Below are 27,142 nucleotides of genomic sequence, written 5' to 3'. Positions count from 1 at the left end.
TGGAAATCACTCTATTAATTGTATGATTGTTTGAGGACCAGACTTGAAAATCTATTATGTTAGTGCAAATTGGCCGGGAAGTGTTCATGACGCGAGAGTACTGAGAAATAGCACCCTTTTTCAGAGAATGGAAGCTGGTTGGCATCCAATTCCAAATAGAATAATTCTAGGTGACTCTGGATACCCTCTGTTAGATTGGCTTATGACCCTAATTGAGGTGAATGTGGATGAGGCTGTGGCTACCTACAACAGAGCACATAAGGAAACACGGCGTTTAGTCGAAAATGCTTTAGGCGTATTAAAGGAGAAATTTTCTTGTCTTAACTACTTTCGTTTGAGTCCAGTATATGCAGCCAATGTTTTCAAATGCTGCACAGCGCTGTATAACATTACTCGGGAGAGATTGAATATAAACCGACAAATGGATAATGAAGAAATGGAAGACGATAACGAAATAGCCGGAAAACCAGCTCCTTTGAATGCAAGACAAAGACAACAGGAGTTGATAAATTATTTTAGAAATAGAAACTAGTTCCAGTGTAACTTTAAAACAATAAAGAATATAAAATAAATAAATATAGAATAATACGCAATATTTATTTTTTATTTAAACGAAAAAATAATTTCCAAAACATTTAACAAATACTTAGCATAATAATGAATTAAAAATCAAAGAAGTAATTCCTATAAACAAAACGTTTTTCTTATAATTAATTAAAAAATCAAATATAACAATAACATAACTTCTCAAACAATGGTCGAATATTCCACGCTTTCACTTGTAGGTGACTCTTCTACATTTATGAGGTAGGTTACAGCAGAATCGAACGATGCAGTGAATTTTGAAGGGGTCACATGTAGTTCCCGTTCTAGTTTTAAAATCTCTAATGTTTTTAGATAACTTTCTTTTGCAAGGATTTCAATTTGGTGTTGTAATTTTTTCTTCTTTAAATCGATTAGTCCTTCGTCAATTGGGTCATTTTCATTAGATATTTTCGACTTTTTCCTTTTTGCACAAGATGCAGTAGGTACACTGCTGCTCCCAGTAGAAATAAACACATTAGTGTTTTTAATTTTGTTTGTTGCACCGTGATCTTGCAAATGGTTTGAATTTTCTATTTCTTGTTCAACGTTCTCAGGATCTTGCTCCTTCTCAGGATCTTGCTCCCAAGTTTCGGAAATGCCGAGACTACACAGAATTGGATTATCCGGCCCAAGAATGTCGAGAACTACATTGTTCATTTCTGTAAATTTAGAATCTGTGCCTCCACCTGAACCAGTTTTCCTCCTGTTATCAACTTTCTTCTGCAATACGAAAAAAAGTGTCAGATACGCTTACACTTTGGCAAATTAAACGCTAACACTTAGCATTGTTGTTTTCTTTAAATTTTGCCAAAATACATCACGGCTGTAAGTCCAATCCTTATTTGGAGGCACAAGCCCTAAACTGGTGGATTTTTGGTGCACAGTTTTCCAACATTCTATTTTGTCTTTTTTTGTTAATTTGTCGGAAAAGCTGCCGAAAAGAATTGCTTTCTTATCTCTAATCTCTTTTAAAATTATAATTTTAGTACCATTTAAGACGCTTTTCGACATTGTCACAGAATTATAAATAACGACTGACGTTTAACTAGCAAATTGTCAACAAAACTATTTTAAGGTTATGTTTATTTACAAACTTGTAACTAACATGCGTGAAGTACACTTGTTGCTGACAAATTTACACATGTAACGAACAAGTTAAATATTTATTTTGTGAAACACTAAGTCTTATAGTTATTAACATTTTGTGATTACAAGTGCTGAATATTAACAATTGTTACTAACAACACTTGTAGTTTTGTGAAACGGGCCCCTGGTGTCGATAATCGTAAATATAGAAATTTGTGGTGGATTTGACAAATATTCAAAATATCTCAATAAAAACTGGCTTTTCGAAAAAGTACTGAGAGGCAAAAAAGTTTTAAAAACATTGTGTTTAACTAATGATACCACAATAACAATTTATTGGAACGTACACAAAAGTTTGGGGAAGTTTAAGGGAACAAAACCCTCATAAAATTTTTATAGGGTGCACAAATTCAACTATAATTTTTTTTAAGATGTTCTTGTCATAAGAATGCCACATGTCCATTTTTCAGTCCAATAAAAAATCTCTAATAGTTTTTGACATATTGGAAAAAATCAATTTTAATTGTGTAAGTAACTCCAAAGGGCAATAACTTTTTTTATGTACACATTTTTGTACTAAGGTAAGTTAGGTTCAATCGAATTATTTTATTAGAATATGTGATTTAATTTATGACCTGTATTTTTGTTACAACTTGTATAATAATTACTTGCGACATATATAAACGTAGTACAAAAATCAGCATAAAAGCAAGAAATGTAAGAGTTATTCAAATATTTCCGAGAAAAACAGTTTAAAAAATACTGGAAAAAGTCCCTCGCCCGTATTGACAGATATTTACCATTACACTAATAAAATGTTCACACAAATTTTGTATAAATTATGTAAATGTTTCAAAGAACTATATTTAGAATATTTTATTATGGTAATTATAGTGATTCATAAATATTCGTATTAAATAATCACGTCCCACAAATTAAGATTTGTTACCAATTATTTTTTTATTTATCATTTTGTTTCAAAGTTGATAAACAAGAAAACTAAAGATTTTTATCAAAATGTATGCCAAAGTACGAGAAATTATTTAAAAAAACGTACCTTACATTTTTTACATTTAATAAAACAATTTTCATTTAATATTAATTCCGGTATAATAATGCTACGAGTTTTCTACAACTTTTCCCAGCGTTTTCTGCCGAAGCAATTTTCAATGTTTTTAAATCATTGGTATAATTACATCTTCGATATCTTACCTCCAGGACAGTCTTGGTCTAACTCGTTTTCTTCTAGTGGGCAGAGTTCATTTTTGTATCTCTTTTGTAGCATTTTCTGCAGGTGTCCATATTTGTTTATTTGTCTACAGGTAACTGTGTCTCTTGGCCTCAAGTGTGTGTGTTATGTCAATTTTCATTTCACTCAGTAGTTCATTTCCATTGCCTTATTCTTTATTATTGTTTCTTTGATTGATTTCCCAGAGTTCGGGCCGTACAACCAGATATTTTCTATTATTTTTTTATAAATTATTTTTTTTTATTTTTTGTGTTATTTTATTATTCTACAATAGTCCATGTAACTATCTAGCGATTGATCTTGCCTAGCCAATCCTGGAATGTCTTTCTTCGTCACTCCCTGCTTTTGATGTTATTTGGAGTTCCAAGTATTTGACAGTTTCAGTTGAATTTCTAGTAGGCCAGAAAATGAAGCTGAAAAAATGGCAAAACCTCGCAATTTTTTCGTCCAGCATCGATTTGTACAAAAATTGGGGATTAGGCTCATTTCACCCTCTAGTTCATTTTCTATGTTGAGCCGTTGTACGCTTCTGGTTTTTTAAGGGTAAAAACTACCCCTAATTGTAAAAAATTATAAAAGATCATTTTAAACTTTAATATGGTCAACATTTGGTCTTTATTAGTTAAATAATGATTATTTTATGCTTTAGGATATATATCATCATAATATCTCAACCCTTAAAACCACCCTTGTTGGAGCTATATATAAAGAATTTATTTATCCTAAAAGAATGATTTCGGCTTGCATAGATTTGTATAAAAATTTGGGATTAGAGATATCTCACCCTGTATTTTATATTCTATATCAAGCTCAAGGTAGTTGATTATTTTTAGGGGTTTAGACTACCCCTTATTTTCAAAAACTATATAAAAATATTGTAAACTTAATATGGGTAAAATTTGGTTTTAATATTGATTGTTTTATGGTTCAGGATATAATATCATAATATTTCAACCCTTAAAAACTACCCTTAATTGCATTGCAATTTTTAGTAGTAATTTAATAGATCTATACAGAAAAAACGTATAATTACGTACAAAAACATTTATTTACACACAAATACGAATTTACAAATACAAATAATACAAATAGCTTTTTAGTCATCTTCATCGAGATCGATATCATCTTCGACTTCTTTCGAATTTTCATGCTATTCGAATTTTTTGAAAAAAAAAATTCGTTTTATAAACACATAGCTCCTTTATTTTTGGTGATAAAAAAGTATTTTCAAAAATTATTTTGTAGAGTTTTTTGAAGAACTAAAAGGCTATGTAAATTAAATTCCTTAGTTTTTAAGTGGGGTGAGCTTAAAGGGCTCGAATAAGGGGGTTTGCTCGTAAATAGAGGTGTTAAACAGCTATCCCTCGCAAAATTTTCACTGTAGAGAAAACATGTGCACAAGGAAATTGTAGTTATTAAAAATGCTACAATTTAGCATTCTATAATTTTTTTCGTATCTCCAGTATTTTCGGAGATATTTTGAAGAAAAGGATACAAAATACGAAATTGCAAAAAATCAATTTATCTTCAAACTTCAATTATTCTAAAAATAGACCTTTTAAATAGGTGACACTTCTTGGGTGGATTGATAATACATATATAAAAAGAATTACAAAATGGTGAAAATTAATTTTATTTAGGAGGATAGTTACGGTTGTTCTCACTGATTTTTTTGTAGAAAAAAGTAGGTACCGACGTTATTTTGATCATAAGTCGCTTAATTTTTACGCTAGAAACTTTTTTCGTGTTTTTTTTGGGAACTTCTAATTGTATACTTGACAAAAAATACTGTAAGTTTTCCTCAAAAAATGCAAAGTGGTCCCGTTATTTGGCATTGAATATCTCAAATTATGCATTAATTTGACGAAAAAAGCTAACGTTTAACATGCCGTATCGCGGTTTATGTTGGCCGTAAAAAATTATAAAAAAAGGTTTTTGTTTGTCTTTCTAAAAGATACAATTTTAATAGTTACAGATTTTTTGATTAAATGCATATTTTTCGAGTTGTTCTCAACAAACCCTCTAAAATAGTCGTTTTTTTTCGTTGAAAAAATGTTATTTTCAACCGCGAATAACTCGAAAAATGTAAACTTTACGGAGAAAACGGTAACAACATTTTTTTATTAGAACTACTTTTCCATCAAATCTTGGCCTAAAATATTGTGTGTAACGCGTACATATATCTAGCTGTCATAGATTTTCCCGTTTAACTTTTGTACTTAGCGAATTTGTTATAAGTTTATCTGTATATGTTATCTAGTTTGGAATTGAATCCATTATTGGTGAATAAAATCCATCATTATGCCCGTTGAATAATATACCGCATTTAAATCTTTCCAAGCCCATATTTCATTTCGTACGTGAGAAAAACTCCAAAAACAAATATATTTGGAGTTTGTATCGATCTTAAGGAAAGAGATCATAGTTTATATAAGCAGCATTTCTGGTAATATTATATAAATTGACTGTATTATGCACTCCCGTTATTTGAAAGAGATAATCGTGTAAACGAGCTTATATCTAACTGAAGATTTGGCAAATACTCAGCAACTCCCCATATCTATGTAGGAACAAACAAACACAAAACAAGTTCATAAATCTGTTGGGAACAAGGAATATATGAGTATGGAGGGCCCTCGAAGCTGCTCTCAACAAGAAAATCTCCTTTATTGCGCTGTCGATCCTGCAAATCCTGCAGTAATGCCGGCCTCTGTTCGGAATACGGCGAACCGGTTGCTTAGTGATGAGCTGTGTCCGCGAGGATGCACTCGCTACAACTGCCGAGGCCTTTATTACACTTTTAAGTGGATGAAAAATACGCGATAAATGCCGAATGTTTAATCAATTCAGATAAAACCTTCTTACGGTCTTAACGAAGATTTAAAAAGAAAAAACGGGGGGTTTAAGGTTACAGAAGAAAAAGAAATCTTTAAATCGCTTAGCTAAAGTTGTTTGAGTATTCTCATTATTTAATTACATTTCGCAAACGTCAGAGTACAAAAACTAATGCCCGGTTGCGCCAACATACCTTAAGCTTAAGACGAGAATATCATAAGAATTAAAATAATATAATTATAATATATTATAATACAAATATCCTAATATAGTAATAGATATAATTGATAATAAGGTAAGAATCGAAAATTATGGTGCAATGTAAGTGATAATCAAGGAGGCCCTATCTATAAGTAGAGCTTAGCTAAGCTGGAGCTTAAGATCTGTTGGTGCAACCAGGCATAAATTATGAATTAATTAACATGTCTAAAGACTTCTAATTTTTAAATAAACTTGATTTTTAACTGTTGTAAACAAAAAACTAAATATTGAATTACAATGATAAGTATAAATTCGTTTATTTTCTTCTATGGTTGTTGTATATATTGTTATGATCTGCTTTCTATTACTTTTATATTAATTATTATTTATTTGATCAATTATTTAATTAACGCAAATCATACATAAAAATATTAAGAAAAAATCTCAGGGTGCCTTTTGTCAAGAAAAAATTAATTAAATTCTCTTAGGTTATACTTATCCTTTCTCGTGGCTTCAGTATCTCTTAGTTGATCCTTATCGAGATAAAATAGGAAAAGGAAATAAATAGAAAAATCATAAATAAACACATACAAATACCTTTATTATCAAAAGCAATGCTCTATAAATTTATCAATTAAATCGTGTGGGCATAACTGTCCAAAAGAAACTTTTAGGATATAAATTAATCTAATTCAAACAAATATTTGTCGCTTTGTTCTTGATACCCTTAATAAAAAACAAGCTAAACAAAAAACTTTAGTATTCGCAAATTACTTATACTTCCTATTAAATTTTTGGAATGTTGGAATCTTAAATGCATATGCTTTTACGTAAAAAAATTTAACTTCCGATTATTAAGAAAATCTATCACATAGGTTATTGACTGACCTTTTTGATTCACACACAATGATGTCCCTCTTGACCCAAACAGCTCCTCCTTGTTGATTATGTTAGGCTACCAATCGAAGCCCTCTCCGTTCTCATCAAACAATCTAGCAGGATACCAGCAACTATTTCTCCAAAACACAAGCCAGGCCTCTTTTTGCCAGTACTCGTTCAATAAACTCCAAAACTCTCTCCTCTCTTTCTCTCAACAATAATCTCCTGAGACCCAAGTATCTTTTTTACTTGGTGTCACAAATAATATTAATAACGATAATTCCTGTAACTTACTCTTTTGGACTTTACAGAATCAAAGAGGTATTTCTTCTCGATTTGATTTGTCTCTCGTTCCACTTTTTAGCTACTCTCACTATCAAAACACCCACTAGTACTTGCTTCTGAACTACTCACGAAAATTTTGACTGCTCTTCTAGAATGCCGGTAACACAATAATCCCTCTTTCCAAAACTATCTGAAAATTCAACCTTCTCTCCTTCCAATTCCAAATTGCCAAACCAATCAGAGACATTTCTTCTTCCCCACTCTTTTTTTCATTCGAAAAACTCACTCATCCTTTCAAAAATATTCCTACCATCATAATAATTGCTTTCGGGAAATTCTACAAAATTTACTCGGGGTTAAACAAAAAGAGATTAAAATTCCAAACTTTCTTTACTTTAATTTTCTAATAACTATGGCTTCTACCTTTTCCGTAATAAACAATCGGTTTAAAATAATAATCCTAAATAACTTTCACTTCACTTTTATTTACAAATGTCTTTAAGTCTTCAGGGAAAAACTCATCAAAGAGAAACCTACTACGTGAAAGCTAACTTCTAATAAATATTTACAAATCAATATACAGGGTGTATCAAATTTATGTGCCCGCGTTATATTAAAAAAATAAAAAATTTTATTCTATCTTTGATTGATAAATTTAAACACAATAATATATTCATATCTATCTTCCTCTTCGTCTATACAGACAGATGCTAGTATGTGCCGCTCCAAAATGCCGGTAGCGGGTGGCGCAAATTCTTGTCGCTTTGTATATTCCGTGATTTCAAACATGCTCCCCGCCTTGAAAGGGGATGCCTTTAAACTTAAAATGTGCATAAAGCAGATAAGTCTTACAAAAAAAAAAAACAAAAACAATGTTCTTTACACTTCCACTGGTAGTGTACATATTTTTGAAAATGGCCTCTTGATCATTCCATCTGTGGTGCGTATACTGGGAACTCGACCCACTCCATCGTTGCTAACATGAAGATCTTCGATACGTCCCAACGGAGGTAGATGGTAAATCTTTGATTTTAACGAGTAAACTCAACGAATCGTAATTTAGTTTCTTGCGTTTTTTGTTGGAGTTCACTAACGTGGTCCTTGCTCCAACATTGCCATATATGTTTCCTGACTTAAAGTAAGTGCTGGTACATAGACAGACAGTTTACTGGAGTTTACTGGAGTATCAGTTAATGGAGTTTACTGGAGTATCAGTTACTGGATTTTACTGGAGTATCAGTTACATCTGGTTCACATAAAGACATTGCAAGTCTACCAATAAGGAAGTGGGATGGTGTCGATCCTGCAAATCCTGCAGTAATACCGGCCTCTATTCGAAATACGGCGAACCGGTTGCTGAGTGATGAGCTGTGTCCGCCAGGATGCATCCGCTACAACTGCCGAGGCCTTTACACATTACACTTTTAAATGGATGAAAGTTACATGATAAATGTCGAATGTTTAATCAATTCAGATGAAACTTTCTTACGGCCTTAACGAAGATTTAAAAACATAAAACGGGGGTTTAAGGTTACAGAAGAAAAAGAAATCTTTAAATCGGTTAGCTAAATTTGTTTGAGTATTTTCATTGTTTAATTACATTTTGCAAACGTCTGAGTACAGAAACTAAACGACGTATTAATTAAAATTTCTGAAGACTTCTGATTTATAAATAAACTTGATTTGTAACTATTGTTTAAAAAAAAACAAAATATTGAATTACAATGATAAATATAAATTCGTTCATATTTATCCCCTTGAAAGGGGATGCCTATAAACTTAAAATGTGCATAAACCAGATAGCTCTTACAAAAAAAAACAAAGTAAATGTTCTTTACACTTCCAATGGTAGTGCACATATTTTTATAAATGGCCTCTTGATAATTCCATCTGTGGTGCGTATACTGGGAAATCGAGCCACTCCATCGTTGCCAACATGAAGATCCTCGATACGTCCCAACGGAGGTAGATGGTCTTTGATTACAACGAGTAAACTCAATGAATCGTAATTTAGTTTCTTTCGTTTTTTGTTGGAGTTCACTAACGTGTTCCTTGCTCCAACACTTTCATATATGCCTGTACATTTCGTTTAAACGTCAGAGTACAAAAACTAAATACAAGAGCAATAGAAAAAGTTCACTTAAAAATAAGGATGGTTGATAATTATGCGTTTTCTATTTTTAAACTTATAATAAATTGATCCACCTGTCAGGCAGAATACAGTGTCATCTATAAAGCTTAAAATGTCGTCTTTTACTTTGAAAAGTCTGTATATTTTTTATAGGTAGAATAAATAAAATTGGTCCCAATACTATTCCCCCTGTGTTATACCAAAGTTAACGTATTTTGTACTAATTTGTGTCAGAACTGTCTATCAGATTCTCTCATTCTCTCTTATATGTAACTGTGTGTGTCAGAATATATCCCTTCTCTATTATAATTTGTATAGATCTTTGGTTTGATTGTTTATTTGGTTTTTCTTCCTATGAGTCTTCTGATCACTGCTCTTGTTGCTTGTATCTTTTAGATTCTTCGTTTACAAATGGTGTAAAGGTTAGACCTTTATACAATGAGTCTCCTAGGTATTTGTTTTCTTTTTTCCATTCTATAGATCTGTCTTGTACTATTAGTTGTTCTTCTGGATTATCTCTTCTCTTTTTTATTATTAAGGTAACCACTTGGATTCTCTGGATTTATTGCTAGTTTCCATGGGATACTCCAGTCATCTATTGTATCTGAGTAGAGATCTGGAAGTTCTTGGAACGTCAGCTGTGCATATGCTTTACTGTAGGGGTGACAATAGTGCCTCCTGTAGTACTCTGGTCTCCGGGGCTCAGTTTTCGGGCAGTACTTGTACTATTCGGACCTTGAACTTCTGGTCGTTAAAGTACGAGGTCACGAGTCTTATCATAGCGCCGACGTATTAATATTCTCTCATTGTATATAATACCGCTTAATACCATACTCTCTCAACAGTTTTGCTTATATCCAGGAATACTCCTCCTGTATATTGTTTATCGTTGATCTTGTAAGTGAGTATTAGGTTTAACCGTATTTTAAAACATATTAGTTATTAGGTTCTAAGTGTGTATATAGCACCATAACAACTTCATGGTATAACGAAGTTGTTTAATTTGTTGTATGTTTTGATAAAGAGTTAAGTAAACCCAAAGCTCAGCGAACCTTAAAGCGAAGAGCTTAACTTAAAGGTCAATAGATACACACCCAAAATCTTTATATACCTATATTAATATTCACCTAGTCACAAAAGCCCTATTCAGAGTATATATTCTAGATAGCAAAAGTCGAAGTCAGACATTTATAAATGAGTATGCTGGTAGAAGAAAAATGAACTTAAAATAGTATACATACCTATCTATAATTAATTATTAATATGCCTGTTTATTTTCTTTTAAAAAATGCCGTAGATTTGTATGGATCTAAGATAAAGAACATTTCTCTAAAACACTCTCTAATATCCTAACTTCTCTTATTCCCTTCGGTAGATTTGACCAATCCCTCGTATTTTCTTCATTTGTCGGTTGTCAATGTCAATGAGCGACTCCTCACTGTACGGATGAATGGCTTAGGGCTGCATTTTCAGACTCATTTTGTGCGATTTCCACACGTTTAACCGAAGCGACTTTATTTTTACGGTTTGGTGTTTGCCGTACGATTTGGTGGAAAGAGAGAAAGTGATGACATTTTATTCTCGTTAAGCTGGAAAAATCAAATGTGTTTTATTGCTGTTGTATTGTCAACTGTAAAGTGACAGCAATTAAAATTGGACTTTATTAAAAGTGTTTTGTATATTATCAATAAATTATTTTTAAATTAAGTATGAAAGTTTTTTAGACAGTATAACAACAATACAGGGTGGTGATTTTAAATGGTATTATGTAATTCAATAAATATATAGTAAAATTTTTCGGCCAACATTTTTAAGACCCCTTGATTTTTATTTAAAGTTTACCACACTATATAATGTTTTTTGTAACTTTTTAGTATATTTACGGTGTAGTATAATGTTTAAATCAATTTAGTATCTTCACATTAGAACAAAAATAAAGTATGCCGTAACAAAGATACTCTGCAAAGGGTGCTGGGTACAAATATGAGAACTTTTACCTGTAATTTAAAAATTTCTTAAACACTAACGGTTGAGAAGCTTTCCTAAGGTATAATTATTTAATAAAATATAACACAAAACAAAATTCTGGAACTAACATGCTACTTACTATCTAATGTCTTTCAAATGTCTTTTGCAATCTTAATTTTCTCAATCACTGGGATGCAGATATGATTATGGTGGAGATGTTGCAATTTGGAATGTGGCAACCCTATTGTCTAATGGCCCTAAGAAATTTATGTGACAACCAAAACTTTTGTATAAACAAAATATGTTATTTTGGAAGATGCCAAATTGATTCCATTCGAAACAGATCTTCTAGGTCTGGATCCCGCGTATGAAAAAAAAGTTGATTAGTAGCAAGCTGAAAATTTGTTAATAGCTTAAGGGTGTCTAGTCGGACAAACTTTGATATATGGGACACTGGAACAGGGAAAGTTTTAATTGTGGAACAGGTTAAAAATTTGGAACGGTCAGACCACGAAAACGTCACATGTATTTTGTCCGACAGAACTTCCAATTGATTTGTTACCCTTTCATTAAACTCTCATGCAAAAATCAGACTCCTATTTATCACCTATCATAATTCCTGTCATTTGACATATTCTACGTGTTCCACTCATTATAATTCCCATTTGGTGATAAATAGCAGCCTGATTTTTGCATGAGAGTTTAATGAAAGGGTAACAAATAAATTGGAAGTTCTGTCGGACAAAATACATGTGACGTTTTCATGGTCTGCCCGTTCCAAAGTTTTAACCTGTTCCACAATTTAAACTTCCCCTGTTCTAGTGTTCCTATATATCAAAGCTTGTCCGACTAGACACACTTAAGCTATTAACAAATTTTCAGCTTGCTATTAATCAACTTTTTTTTCATACGCGAGATCCAGTCCTATTAATATATAGCAAAATGAGGCTAGTTCCTTACTTAAAGATTCGATATGAAGGTTGCTGTAAACGTTGCTGTGCATTTAAAGTTGCTGTAAAAAAAATACCAAGAAATTTTACAGAATCAGCGATATTGATTTGGCTGTTATTAAGAAACACGGATTAAAGAGCTCCTTTATAGGATAATGCTACTGTTTTCTCTACGTAACAGTAAAAGAGAATAAATTAGAATCAGACCAGGATTTTATTTAAGTAGATCAAAAGTTATAGTTGCATGAAGAGTTGCAATATTTGAGTTGCTTCAAGTGATACTGGTATAATCAGCAAAAATAAAAATGTTTCCATAGCTTTTTAAATTTATGATAACATTAATAAAGATAAGTAAAATTAAAGAACCCAATACTGAACGTTGTGGTAACCCCCATGCAATGTTTTTGAGACTAAACTCTGTATCATTTGCTCTAACCAGTTGTTTCCTATTATCCAAGTAAGATTGGAACCAGTTCACAGAAATACCTTGAATTCCGTAGAAATTTAGCTTGTTTATCAAAATGCGATTTACACAATCAGAAGCTTTGTCATAGTCAGAAAAACTATGGCTGTATATTGTCCATTGTTTTTATTCATGTATTGTGTAAATCTGGCTGCATCAGAAACTGATTTGGTTACTAAAAATCTAATTCTTTTGTATATATTCCATTCATTACGCTTCAGTTATCGGGAGAAAAGCTATCGGGGCTTCTGGCATTGATTTTCCCGTGTTTGTAATAACACAGTGAATATAAGCCGGAACAATGGAAAACTTTTCACAGTCATTAAATTTTCGTACGCTTTTCAATCCGGCAGAAATTTGCTTAGCCATATAACCTTTTGACCGTTTAAGTAGTTAATCCATATGCCCGTTTAAATATATTCTGCATATTTCTTTGATTACTAACAAAAAATAACTTTTTTATCAAATAACTTTTTTAAAACTTTTTTTTCAAGACTTAGCTGTTTAAGAGCGTAGGCGCAAAATTTCGAGTCAATTCTTATTAAATGTTTTAATTTTTTTTCGAATCCTGAAAAATAATAATATTTATTATTTTTGAAAAATTTAAACGCAGAATGAAAGATTACATTATTACCGAGTACCGAAAGTCCGTTAGAGTAAAAAGAAAGTTTCTTTTGAACAAGATATTAATTGAAAATTACACTCAATTTCTTCTTTTTCACCCCTGTAACTTATTAAAATAAACAATATAGAAGTTTTCAGGAACTTTCGGCCCTCAAAAATAATGTAGTCTTTCATTCTACGTTTCATTCTTTCAAAAATACTTAGTTTTTAGTTTTTTCAGGATTCGAAAAAAAATGAAGGCGCTTAAAAAGAATTGGCACGAAATTTTGCGTCTACGCTCTTAAATAATTATTCTGGAAAATTTTCCCAAAATATTTCGAAATAAACCATCGAAAGATCAACTAACAAAACATGTAAGCGTGCTCATAATAAGTGTACGAAGTTTATACTATGACATGACTACATAAAAAGAAGTGGTTTCTACATAGATTTAGAGTTGTCTCTCTCTTTGATATGGCTTCGTCGATTTCATTTTTCCATTATATTGTCGGTCATTCTCTCCTTCTTGTTCTTCTTGGGCTCCATTCTGCAACCTTGTTTATCCGTGTATATCCGTGCTCTGCGTACGTGGCCGTACCATTGTTGTCTTCTTTCATCTATATACTGCAGGGCATCTTTTCCTTTCAGGAAAGGTTTTGCAGGTTTTGCAGGTTTTCCAAAACCGTATTTAAAAATGAACCTCAATGTATTGCTTTTGCGGATGATCTAACAATATTAGCAAAATCAAAGAAAGAATTGAAAAGAATTTTGAAAAAGATAGAAAAAGAAGCAAATAGGTTTGGTCTAAAGATAAATGAAAAAAAAAACTAAATACATGATATTGGGTGATGCACAGCAAGACAATGAAGAGTTTATAAAAATACAAGGGGAGAAAGATTACATATACAGTTTTGACAGAGTGGAAGAGTTTACTTACCTTGGTGTGAAAGTAAAGGAAAATGGATATGAAGATAAAGAAATAGAATCCAGAATTACAAACGGCAACCAGAAAAACGAAATGCTGAGATCCTTAATGAAGTATAAGTTTGTTTCAAGAAAAACAAAAGAAAGAATTTACAAGACAGTGATTAGAGCTACGGTTGTATATGGAGCTGAGTTATGGGTTTTAAGAAAGGCAGATGAAGAAAGATTAGAAAGATGGGAGAGGAAAATTCTCCGATCAATTTACGGAGGCCTAAATACACAAATGGGATGGAGAAGAAGGACAAATAAAGAGTTGGAAGGGCTGTATGAGGAACCAAAAATCACCACAATAATAAAGTCGCATAGAATAAGATGGCTGGGACATGTGCAAAGATTGGAAAACCATAGAATGACCAGGATGATATTGAACAGGAAACCAGTAGGGAAAAAAAGGAAAGGAAGACCCCGTAAAAGATGGTTTGACAGCGTCCAAGCAGATTTACGAGAATTAAAAATAGATAACTGGAGAAACAAGGTATTAGACAGAAGAGAATGGAGAGGAGTGGTAAGAAGAGCGCAAGAGAAATTTTGACAGAAGAATGTGCCATGAATTTTAAAATGAGAGCTATATATATGTATATATTTATATGATGTATTTTTTAATAGACAAATTAATATTATATATTGTAGATATGTATAGTAAAAAAACGTAATTGTGTTTTTCACGCCCAAGGCCTACATGACCTGTTGAGCAAAATAAATAAGTAAATATTTTCCTACTTTTATTCTTCTCCTTATCCCTTCATTTGAGATCCTGTCTCTTCTGGACAGGTCACAGCATCTTCTCTATTTTCTTTGGTTTGTTTATGATCCAAATTTCTGCTGTATATATCATGGTACTTCTTGGTACTGTTGTTTGGTATATCATTTTTGTTTTGTTTTTTATTTGATGTTTTTATTCGAGACTGCACTATGGAGTTGTCTTGTAAAAAATATATTGTTTGTTGTTTGTTCCAATCTATTTTTTATCTCTGCTTCTGTTGTTGCGTTTTTCGACTTGATAAAACCCAAAGATTTAAATTTCTTCGTCCCTTTCGGTTTCAAAAATTTTGACATTATCTTTCGATATTGCTAAGTATTCCGTTTACTTCATACTTAATTCCAAGCCCATCTTCCTATATTCCTCTTTTAGGCTTATTATCATGTATCTGATATCTTTCTCATCTTTAGCCATCACCATGTCGCGTCGTCTCCAAAATACAATGTCGCACCTCGGCTCAAACAGTGTCACAACTTAAAAAAAAATTAAAACTGTTTCACTGCACCAACAGTTTAATAAAACTACAAATTCCTATCTCAAAAAGTGTTAAGTCTATGGTTCAAGTATTTGTCGTTAGATGACACTAGCGTCATTATAATATATGGTTAACCAAAATCAACGATGCACCGAACATAAATAATAGTGTCACATATCGGCTTGGCTTACGCAAGGCAGTTGTCCATCTAAAATCTGTATAAACCCTCTAAGATCTATTTGTCGAGTTTTAAGACAGTATATGTGATGGCTTTATTCAAAACAATCTGCTAATTTTGCTGAAGAAATGTGACATTTTTATTTTTATTTTTGAAGTATTTTTATTTCATTTTGTTACTTATATTTTTTAAAGTTAGATAATTAAAACGTATAACTCTGTTAACCAGATAATAATATTGATATTATATTCTGTACTGCTAAAACCACTTTAAATAAATACTATTTGTAGATTTTTCGTTACGTCTTCAAAAGTGTTACTCATTAAAATAGTTATTAATTTTACTGAGTGGCTGCAACTTAAATTAACGTATACCAAATACGTAACATACACTAGACGAAGGATAAACAGATAAATTTGATTGATGGTACTTGGGTACTTCTACATTTTGAAGATAGAGGTAAAATCAGGAAAATTGACAAATCAAATTTATCTGTTTATCCTTCGTTTAGTGAATGTTAAGTATTTGTTGTATATGGTATATGTTAAGTTAAGTTGCCCCCATTCAGAAAAATGTTAATAATGACATTCGAGGAGGATACCTTACTTTTTTGACGAAATGCCTCTGAAGATGCTCTAGGAGCGAAAGTATACTTGGGTAAGATTTAATAAAACCCAGTGCTCGATATCTGCCTTTTAGTATTGCCCAAATGCAAGACTAAGACGAGACATAGAGAGTCTTGGTCTTGGTCTTGCGAGAGTACACCTGGTCTTGGTCTTAGTCTTGGTATTGCGCTCCAGGTCTTGGTCTTGGTCTTGGTCTTGCAGCAAGAGTTTTGCAAGTCTCGCAGTTGCCCATTAGCCTATTACATATCTTAGAACAACGTAACAGAGTAGGTCAATTTTAAGCTTTAATATGACAGCCATAGTAAAGACCAACCAAATTAATAAATATCTAAACAACTGACACCGGGTGGGGTTTGAACCTACGATCTAAGCGATCCGTGTCTATGTTCCAACTAACCAAAGTTTATTAGGAACTTACGTATTTTTTCGAGTATTTGCCATTGACAATGTGTGATTTGAAAAGCATTCAATTCGGTGACAGATGTGCACAATATGAAGGGTCAGAGGGAAAAAAGATGAATGTCAATTTTTGGTCATTTTGAGATTTTTGTGCAATCTGTTAGCTTAGAAAGAGACTATCAACCGGTGAATGGACAAGAGGAAATAAATGTGATAATCGTCTTAAAATCACGTCACAAGATAGGACGCAAGGGGTAAAAACAATGAATATGTAACTTTGTTTCTCATTTTACCGAAAATGCTTGCAGATAGACATTCATTGTTCTTTCCCTTGGCCCTTCATATGTTAATGCCAGTTCTCATTTTGGTACCGAATACCAAACAGAGAATTATACACTTCGCCAAGAAATTAAAGCACCCCTTCAAAATGAATCATTTTTGATGTCTCGAATTTCCTAAACCTGTTGTCTGATTTAATTGATTTTTTAATATTATATAGCCTTATACGTTAACAAGATCGCTGTAATAATATTGTTGCTAGAAGTTAAATTGTCGTTGTATAGGTACCGCATACCTTATCGGTACTAATGAGTGTACCAATCAACCTATGTTTTTTTCTCAAAGTTACCATCATCCTGTGGAATATTCTAGCATTTATAAAATACTGAAATACTAAAACCCAACTACAGTCTGATATTTTTTTAACATTTTGTTTCTTCATTCGCTTATGTCGGATAACAGTAAAGTTAGGTATTTTAACAACTAGCCACGTTTTTCATCAATACAGGGTGTTTTTAAATAAGTATGCGCGCTAATAGTAAATATTACATTCTTAATTATATGTTAAAAATGTATACCAAATATAACTACCTCTTAAAACCCACCAAATTTCATTTGCATATCTCAACCGGTTTTAGAGCAATAAATAAATCGTCAGTTTGTAAAAAAAATTTTAACACCCCTATTTCGGGAATGAAGCATTTGCGAACATACATTTATAAAGCAAACTGTCAAATTATTTTTCGTGCAGAATTACCCCTTAAAGTTTGCCATACTTATTTAAAAACACACTGTATTGATGAAAAACATGGCTAGTTAAAAAAGTAGGTACCTAACTTATTATTATCCAACATAAGCGAATGAATCAAGAAAAAAAAATGTTAAGAAAATATGAGCCTATAGTTGGGTTTTAATTTCAATATTTTATAAATCCTAGAATATTCCACAGAGTGCGGTGAACTGAAAAAAAAATACAGTTTGATTGGTACACCGGGTATACAATGACAATTTACCTGTTTAAAACAATACTTAAACAATTTACCTGTTTTAGAAACAATTTTGTTACAACGATATTTGTACAGAATAAGGCTATATTATTATCAAACATTAAAATCAAATAAATAAAAAATCAAATTATCAACCACTTAAATCGAACAAGTTTAGGAAATTCGAGACACCAAAAATGACCCATTTTTAAGGTGGTGCGTTAATTTCTTGGAGTAAATTTCCCCTATATGTTCTTCATTGCATGTGTTAGGATATTTTTGTCATTGCTTTGTCTAGTTCTATCCTTGGCACGATTGTCGTATGCCTTCCTAACCTAAGGTCTACAAACGCCATGTGTACATTTCGGTTCTTATCTCTTAAAAACTCAATTACTTTTTTTATAAACTTATTTATTTTATATTGCAGACAAGATACAAGACTAAATATCAGAAAATAAGAATATTTCTTTAACTTTTCTTGTTTGTCATTATATTTTGATGATATTCCCTAAACATCCAAATAATTTATTACTTTTGTACTCGTCATTTCCAAAAACATTCTAATAGAATATTGAAGTTGTTATAAAACAAGAACTCTGTCTAGATCGTACGCATCTTATTATTAGTCCTGTCGCCAGGGGGGGGTACAACGGCCTCCTTTATTCAGATGGAAAAGTTTTTTTCATGTATTTTAACCCGTAGAATACGAATTTTTTGGGTAACAGTTGATCCGGATGTCGATAAGATTGTTATAGACAAAGAACTTGAGGAATTACATAACAGCGATTTCTCCCAAAACAAAACATTTTTTTGTATTTTTTGGGTCATTCTAAGCAAAAAATGTTCTGAAAAGTTTTTTCGTAGGATGCATAGTTTTCGAGATAAGCGCGGTTGAACTTCCAAAAAATCGAAAAATTGCAATTTTTGAACCGGAATAACTTTTGATTAAAAAATAAAATAGCAATTCTGCTTACCGCATTTGAAAGTTCAAGTCAAATTATATCGGTTTTGATTATTTGCATTGCTAAAAATTAATTTGTTTATTCTAAAACAAAGCTATAGACAGTAATAAACACCTAGTGCGTGAGTGATGTTTTCAATGATTCCTCATTTAAAATCGAACAAGTAGGTAGAGTAAGGTACAAGTGCAAGCGAGGCAATATCTACGTAGGATGTATTAAAACGCATGTATTAGGTACGGGAAACACTATGTGTTTACAGCTTTGTTTACCAATAAAAAAATAAATTTTTAGCAATGCAAATAATCAAAACCGATATAATTTGACTTGAGCTTTCAAATACTTTAAGCAGAATTGCTATTTTATTTTTAAATCAAAAGTTATTCGGGTTCAAAAATTACAATTTTTCGATTTTTTGAAAGTTCAACCGCGGTTATCTCGAAAACTTTGCATTCTACGAAAAAACTTGTAGGAATATTTTTTGCTTAAAATGACCCAAAAATTACAAAAATATATTTTGTTTTGCGAGAAATCGCTGTTATGTAATTACTCAAGTTCTTTGTCTATAACAATCTTATCGACATCCGGATCAACTGTTACCCAAAAAATTCGTATTCTGCGGGTCAAAATATATAAAAAAACTTGGGTAAGTCCATCTGAATTAAGGAGGCCGTTGTACCCCCCTGGCGACAGGACTATATGTACCCGCCAGCGGAAATAATAAACCTCTAGTGCATTTTCCAGACTACATTTAATTTTTATTCAACATTACTCATTCTACTCATTGAATAATTATAGTGGTTCCACTTCCCACACATAAAGGCTAGTAATAAACCACAAACTCATTCACTAAATGATCAAATCCAAAGACAGATCTCAGACGGCGCTTGGATGTATATTCTGGCGCCAGATTTCTTTATGGGGCGAACAACATCAATGGACTGCTGAACGGTAGCCACAAGCGCAGTTTGTGGGGATACAACATCGACCAATAATTTCAATTTTATTCATAATTATCAAGGCATTACGAAATTATCAAATTAAAAAATCATGGTCATCAATTATTATATCTAACTTTTTCTTCTTCTGTGTGTGCCGTACTTGTTTTCAAGCGTTGGCTACCGTGATATTAACAAGCGAAGAAATGTTTCTCGGTCAGCAACGACATGAAACAATTCCTCGACCGTTCGACCTGTCCATTGTCTAATGTTACGAAGCCAGGATAATTGTTTTCTCCCAACCCAGCGTTTTCCTTCGATTTTGCCCTTAATGATTAATAGGCTATTGATTATGTACTTTAGAAAGGAACTACAACGTTAACGGGGTTTTATTGTTTCTTATGGTCAATGGACCTCTAAATATGAAAAAACCGCGGAGTGCTACCGTTTAAAGGGGTGCGTTTCTGAGAAAGGGGTGAATTAGTACCTAGGCACAGGGTGCATTAGGGTGAGTTCTATGCACTTTTGGTATTAACACGTCTAAGGAAAATTGTTCCAAGTTAAATTTACTATCAAAATATCATCTTTTAAAGTCAAAAATATTTTTTTTACAAAAATATATTCAAAAAAAGCAAAAAAACACGAAAAAAAGCAAATTTGTTTTTTGTCCCTTAACTTTTTCCACAGGAATATAGGTATAGGCATTCTTCACAGAAAAAAAACTTCGATCCTTCCTCTGTAAAATGACTTTTGGTAGAAGTTTCTACGATTTACAGTTTCCGAAATATGATTTTTTAAAATTCGCCACTCACAGGATTTTTGGGCCATTTTCCCCATTATTTCGCAAACATTGTTCTGTAACTTTTTTCTACGCATTTCTAGGTATACGCAATGGTATTTTTAATAGGAAGAAAAAATTTTCTTTAAAATGGTCTATTGTGGAAGTCTGCATCACTATTTTTAAGCAAGATATGATTTTTCAAAATTTTATACTTTTAATAATTTTTGATATATTTTTCAATTATTTTTAAATTTCTCATTATAACTTTTTTTCTTGGTCATTTAGGTATACACACTGTACAATAAAAATGAAAGCTTATTGCCTTTATTTTAAAAAGGTGTATTTTTAAAAAATTCTAGGACTATTTTTAAACAAGATATGCTTTTTCAAATTGTGACATATACACATGCAATATGTCCTACTTCCTACTAAGTTGGAACCATATGGAAAACTTTTTTATTATTAATTTTATGAAAAAAAAATTATTCCTTATAAAACTCTCTGCATAGTCTAAAACCTAAGATGCAATGATCGGATATAAAATTTTATCAATAGTATGCGAGCTACATATGTTGAAAAATATGAATTTCGCTAAAGAGTAAAGTACCTTTATATTTCACAATATCGAAAAGTGTTATTAAAAAAAGTTATTTGGAATTAAAAATTATGTTATAGTTATAATATGTAATTATAATCTTCTAATTGAAAAAAATAAAAAAATTCAAAATTTTTCTCAAATTACGGATACACCTATCCGGATATCCTACTGATATCTTGTTTAAAAATAGTCCAAGAATTTTTTACAATACACCATTTTAAAGAGAATAAAATGAGCTTTATTTTTTATTGTACAATGTATATACCTAAATGTACAAGAAAAAAAGTTATAATGAGAAATTTAAAAAATAATCGTAAAAAATATCAAAAATCATTAAAAGTATAAAAGTTTAAAAAACTATAACTTGCCTAAAAATAATCATAAAATCTTATAAAATAGACCATTTTAAAGGTAATTTACTTCTATTCCTACTAAATTTACCATTGTGTATACCTAGAAATACGTAGAACAAAGTTACAGAACATTGTTGGAGGAATAATGGGGAGAATGGCCCAAAAATGCAGTGAGCGGCGAACTTTGAAAAGTCATATTGCGGAAATTGTACATCCTAGAGACTTCTACCAAAGTCATTTTAAAGAGGAAGGATCGAAATTTCTTTTCTGTGAAGCAATGCGAATATACCTATATACCTATAGGCATATTCGCATAAGCAATGCGAAATACCTATATCGCCGTGGAAAAAAGTTAAGGGACAAAAATCAAAATTGCTTTCTTTTGTGTTTTTTTCTTTTTTTTAATATATTTTTGTAAAAAAATATTTTTGACTTTAAAAGGTGATATTTTGATAGTAAATTTAACTTGAAACAATTTTTCTGTAGACGTGTTTATACCAAAAGTGCATAGAACTCACCCTAATTCACCCTGTGTCTAGGGACTAATTCACCCCTTTCTCAAAAACGCACCCCTTTAAATGGGAGCACTGTGGTTTTTTCATCTTTAGAGGTCCATTGACTACATGAAACCACACTTCAATACTCTTAGACGCATGGTCAATGACAGACTTCCACTGCACAAGACAGAACGCCAACTAATAAAGCTTTTTCGTGCAAGTTGTATTCAGGTCGAAATTTCCGCATCACTTTCAATCCAGCTACCCAGATATCTAAAGTGTTTCACCCTTTCCAGGATTTTGTTATCTAATTTTATTACTGAGTCTTCGATATTAATTTTTCGGATCACCATCTATTTTGTTTTCTTTGCGTTGATTGTTAATCCCTTTGCAGTACATTCGTTGTTTACAGCGCTTAACAGGGTTTGAAGGTTTTCTAGATTCTCTGCCATTATGGCGGTGTCATCTGCTTATCTAATGTTATTGATGATTTCACCACCGATTTTAACACCTTCGCTACGATTATTTAAAGCGTCTTCAAAAATTGGTTCACCACGCTTAATAGAAACTTTAGCTGAAACTTCTTGATCCAACTTAACCCGGCACCTGCCACGTGGCTTTGCAAGGCGCCAACTGCCACGTGGGGTGCTCACAGCACCCCTTAAAAATTTTCTGTGATCTACTTGTTTAAAAAACAAAATAATGTGTTGAGTAACACAAGAATATAAATAAACATGTTTTATTAACTTATTAGCCACTAATATGTTATAAAAGTTAAAAAATAAAATGAAAAAGGTGTTATAAGCAAATTAGCAAGTACCAAGCCATAATAAATGAAGTCAAGTAAAATATCTAAAAAAATTAAGATTTAGTGAGTATAGAGTCTATATTAATAATTTAAATCAGGTATTTCAATAAAAAATCTAAATTTGACCTGTTTATCAAAAATACAAAAAAAAATTAAAACTTAAAGTGCCAGATGATGACACCCCAATTCGACTTTAGAGCTATAAGTTCAGAATGACACTAAATTACCACTTCAAACACTAATACATATATGCTATATAATATTATAGAAAGCTACTATGACGCACAGCTCGGTTACCAAACTTGAAGTACCAAATATTTGATAAAAATGTGTTATGGGGTGCTGGTAGCACCCCACGTGGCAGGTGAAGGGTTAACAGAAGCGGTCTGATTGTAGTCAAGATTTTTTTTTGTACTAACTTGTACAATGTAAAATTGCTGGAATAATTGTACTGGAATAGTTGCTGGAAGCTAATCGAACTAATAATATGAGCGCAAGTTAAGATAAAGCTCGGTGAGGTGGGTCGATTTGTCATTATATATCTATTGCCAACTATACCAGTCTTTGAATCACTGTCCTTTGGATTGTGGTGTAGTGTTTAGTCTCGTTTGGATGTTCTGGGAATCGTGTTGGGGGATATTGAGGACGTGTTGTGTTTTATGGATGGTTGAACTGGTTTTTGATGTTGGTACTAGTGATGTTTTGGTGTAGGTTTGTTGATGTCCTGCGGAGAAAAACGTTTTCATTGGAGAAAGGCCTTGGTAGCGATTCTTGTCATTTAGTTTTGTCAAAACCTTTTAATCGTTTAACTTTTGGGCAATGTGTGTGAGATTTCAGTCAATGGGGTTTTGGTAAAGTGACTTTCTCGAAAGTCGAATTCAAATGAAGAGATGATGCTATTTTCTATAGTAAAATCAACGAATTTTTCCTTGAGAATCCTCTCGAAGACTTTAGCCATAGTGTTTAGAAGAGAAATCGGCCGGTAAACAAAAGCGCTCACCAACGTAGCAACCAAATGGTGTGACAATGGCGTGCAAGTGGTGCGGCAGTGGCAGGTCGAATTGCTGAACCTGTATAAACATAATATGTAGTACCTTTCGAAACGTGCGGATACCTGTATAAACATATGTATTCGCACGTATCGAAAGGTACCAAATAATAATATGTTAATACAGGTTTACCAATTCTACCTGCCATTGGAACACCACACCACTTGCACGCCATTGCCACGCCATTTGGTTGCCACGTTGGTGAGCGCTCTAGCTTAAGGGTTTAGATTGGTGTGGGGTTTGCCCATTTTAGGCATTAAAAGAATATTGACACTACCTCTCAAGGGGACGGAAAGTAATAGTAAGGTGTTTACTATTACTTTCCTATTAACTATTTATTTTCTACAAAAATTTTTTGAATTTTGATTAGAATAGTCTACCGTCTTGGTAGTAGCGGCTGGAGGAGTGCCTAATTCATTGGATTCCTTGTATGTTTTTTACCTTGATCTTGATGTGGACCAAGACGGGGTTATATTCCGTTTTGATGAATGGGCTACGAGTTTACTGGATTTGACCAAGAAAGCGTAGTTTGTATTTGATTTTATTTATGATATATTGTGGATGCAGGGTTTGTAATCCTGTTGGGGACTGAAATATTAATTGCTTGATTTATCAGCTCTTGAAGATCCGTGATATCTCTATCGATTTCAATTTGAGAGTCTAGATTATCTAACGGCATTCGGCATTCTTCGGAAACTGGAATAATGAACACTACACAGGCAAGTATTTTAAAATCGAAATAATATACTATGTAGTGTTTTCCCGACAATTTAGAAATGTAGAAACCGACAGACCGATATACTTTCAACATAGTGTATATCTACATGCATAATATGTCGTTGTAAACACCAAGGGTTTGTAGGTGCAAACAATGTTAATTGGAAAAGAAAAACTTCATATCAACTAGAAGATTACAAATTACAAGTTTGCTTTAAACTTTGTAGTAATTGGATGCTGAAGCAATAATACTGAAAGCATAAATTGAGATTGTTAAATTAGAATGTACTTTTGGAACTAGTAATTGCAATTAAATAGTTAACTATACGATTAAACTTTTATTTAGAATTTAACTAAATTGGCATTAAAGGAAAAGGACGATCTAAATTCTACATTAAATACATATTAAATACATACTATTCTACAGTGGAATAGCAAAAGAAAACAGGATCAAAGCAGGTCCTGTTTTCAATTCCTTACAATCATCGGAGTATACGGCCCAGAAAATAACAATCCTCAAACAACAAGGGAAATATTCTGACGAATTGCAACAAGTAGTAGATCAAGTTACTGGGAAAATTATAATACTGGGAGATTTTAACGCTCGAATAAGCAAGCAAGTAATACCTGGAAGTAAGCAAAAAATAATGAGAATGTTAAAAACCAAAACGGAGAACTGATGATAAACTGCTGCACGAATAACGAACTTAGAATAAACAACACAGCACTGAAATAATAACCGAATTACAAATGTATGTCAGCAACATGTCCGCAATTGAAGTTCAGTTGGTTTTGTTTACATAAAAGCTACAAAAAAAAAACAAAACATTGCAAGTTTTTCTTAGTTAGAGCTAATATTTAGCTGTTAAAAACCTATCAGCACGGCCTAGTCTAGTGGCTTCGGACGGCGCCCAAAAACTTGCCGAAAAACTATTTTTATTTGTTATCTGTGTTGTCTCCCGAGATGGAATGTAGTGCAAGCACTGGGGGAAGAGCATTAGTCTATTGATTTTCATGACAAATATAAGGAAGGGGATCAAGGACAATAAAACTTGGCGCAGTCATAGTTATTTGGTACGACGGATTTATTTATGTCAGTCTACGACGGACGGGAATTTAATGACGCCTAAAAAAAGAAAAAGTGTTTTAAAATTAGTTTTATTTTTTTTATGATCTTAAAATATATATGATTGGTACATTTGAATTTTTATTTAAAATTCACTCATTTACACGATCACATAGTAAAACGTATGATGACTTTAATAGAAACAAAGCAAGCATGTGTCATTTCGACAAAAAACGTTTTTAAAAACACTAACTTCGTGTTTTATATATAGTGTGGAAACCTCTTATGGAATAAAATTATTTTTGTTCTTGTTTTAAAAAATTTTAAATTTTAGATATTTTAGAAATTTTAAATAAAGTCGGGACCAGTCGACTTTTGTATACAGTGTGCTGGAATAAGTGTTACCCCCATTATTAACTTATTTATTATTAGCACATAAGCAAAACGCTCGGACAGGTCGATTTTTAAAATAATCATAGTATATTACAGCATAATCATAGCATATTATAGCACCGAAAACAAACGTTTTCAGTGTTTTATTGTTAGATATTATAGCATCAATGTTTCGAACTTTACGCGATTCCTCTTCAGGTGACAGGCACAACTTTAATTTTTTGAAGTTATACTTCTTTACGGGCGTAATGACGGTGAAATTTTATATGGGAAAACCTAGCGACCGGGCGCATGCGCATTATAACTTTGTTCTGATTGGATGTTCAAATGACATGACAAAAATTATCCAATATGGCAGCTGTGGCACAGCTGTGGGACTGTGCATGGTTTGGTTATAATGTATGCTTGTTGCGTTTTAAAATTTGTAGGAAGAGAAACAACAAACAAAAAGTTAGTTAATGGTTATACTGCCTTTTTAAATAGTTTTCATATTATATTTTTGGACTTATTTACATAGAAGAGATGATTGTTGCATGCCAATGTGAAAGCTCATCAAACTGTGCCTAGTAGGAGTGCCGCAGATCTCGCTTATTCAAAGCTAAAGAATCTTTCACTGGTAAGTGTTTTATAAATAGTTGATCAAATTTTGTTATGATATTTGAACATAGCCACTTTGCACGACGCAAGTGATTGCGAAATTTATTAGTCGTTATACGGGCTCCGATACCTACCTTGAACCTACCAAAATACATAAGTAGTATGTAATATTTTATTTACATAATTTGATTACCATCAAAATTTCTATCAATATTCACCTAATATATTGTCTTCTTCCTCTATGTTTTGTTGTATTTTTTCAATTCTAAATCATTTCAATTCAAAATCAATATAATTTGATTTACATAAGTTAAAAATGTCAAAAGGTTAATCTCTTTAGTTAGACGATCTTCGCACATAATGACAAGCTATCTCTGTGGCGAAGTTTTAATGCGGGTGAATCCCAATACAACGCAAATACCAGCCGCGTGGTAAGTTGGTTCGAATCCCAATAGAAACTTTTA

Source organism: Diabrotica virgifera, chromosome 2 (genome assembly GCF_917563875.1).
Source record: "Diabrotica virgifera virgifera chromosome 2, PGI_DIABVI_V3a".
NCBI classification, from domain to species: Eukaryota; Metazoa; Arthropoda; class Insecta; order Coleoptera; family Chrysomelidae; genus Diabrotica; species Diabrotica virgifera.
This window is presented reverse-complemented; position numbering follows the sequence as displayed.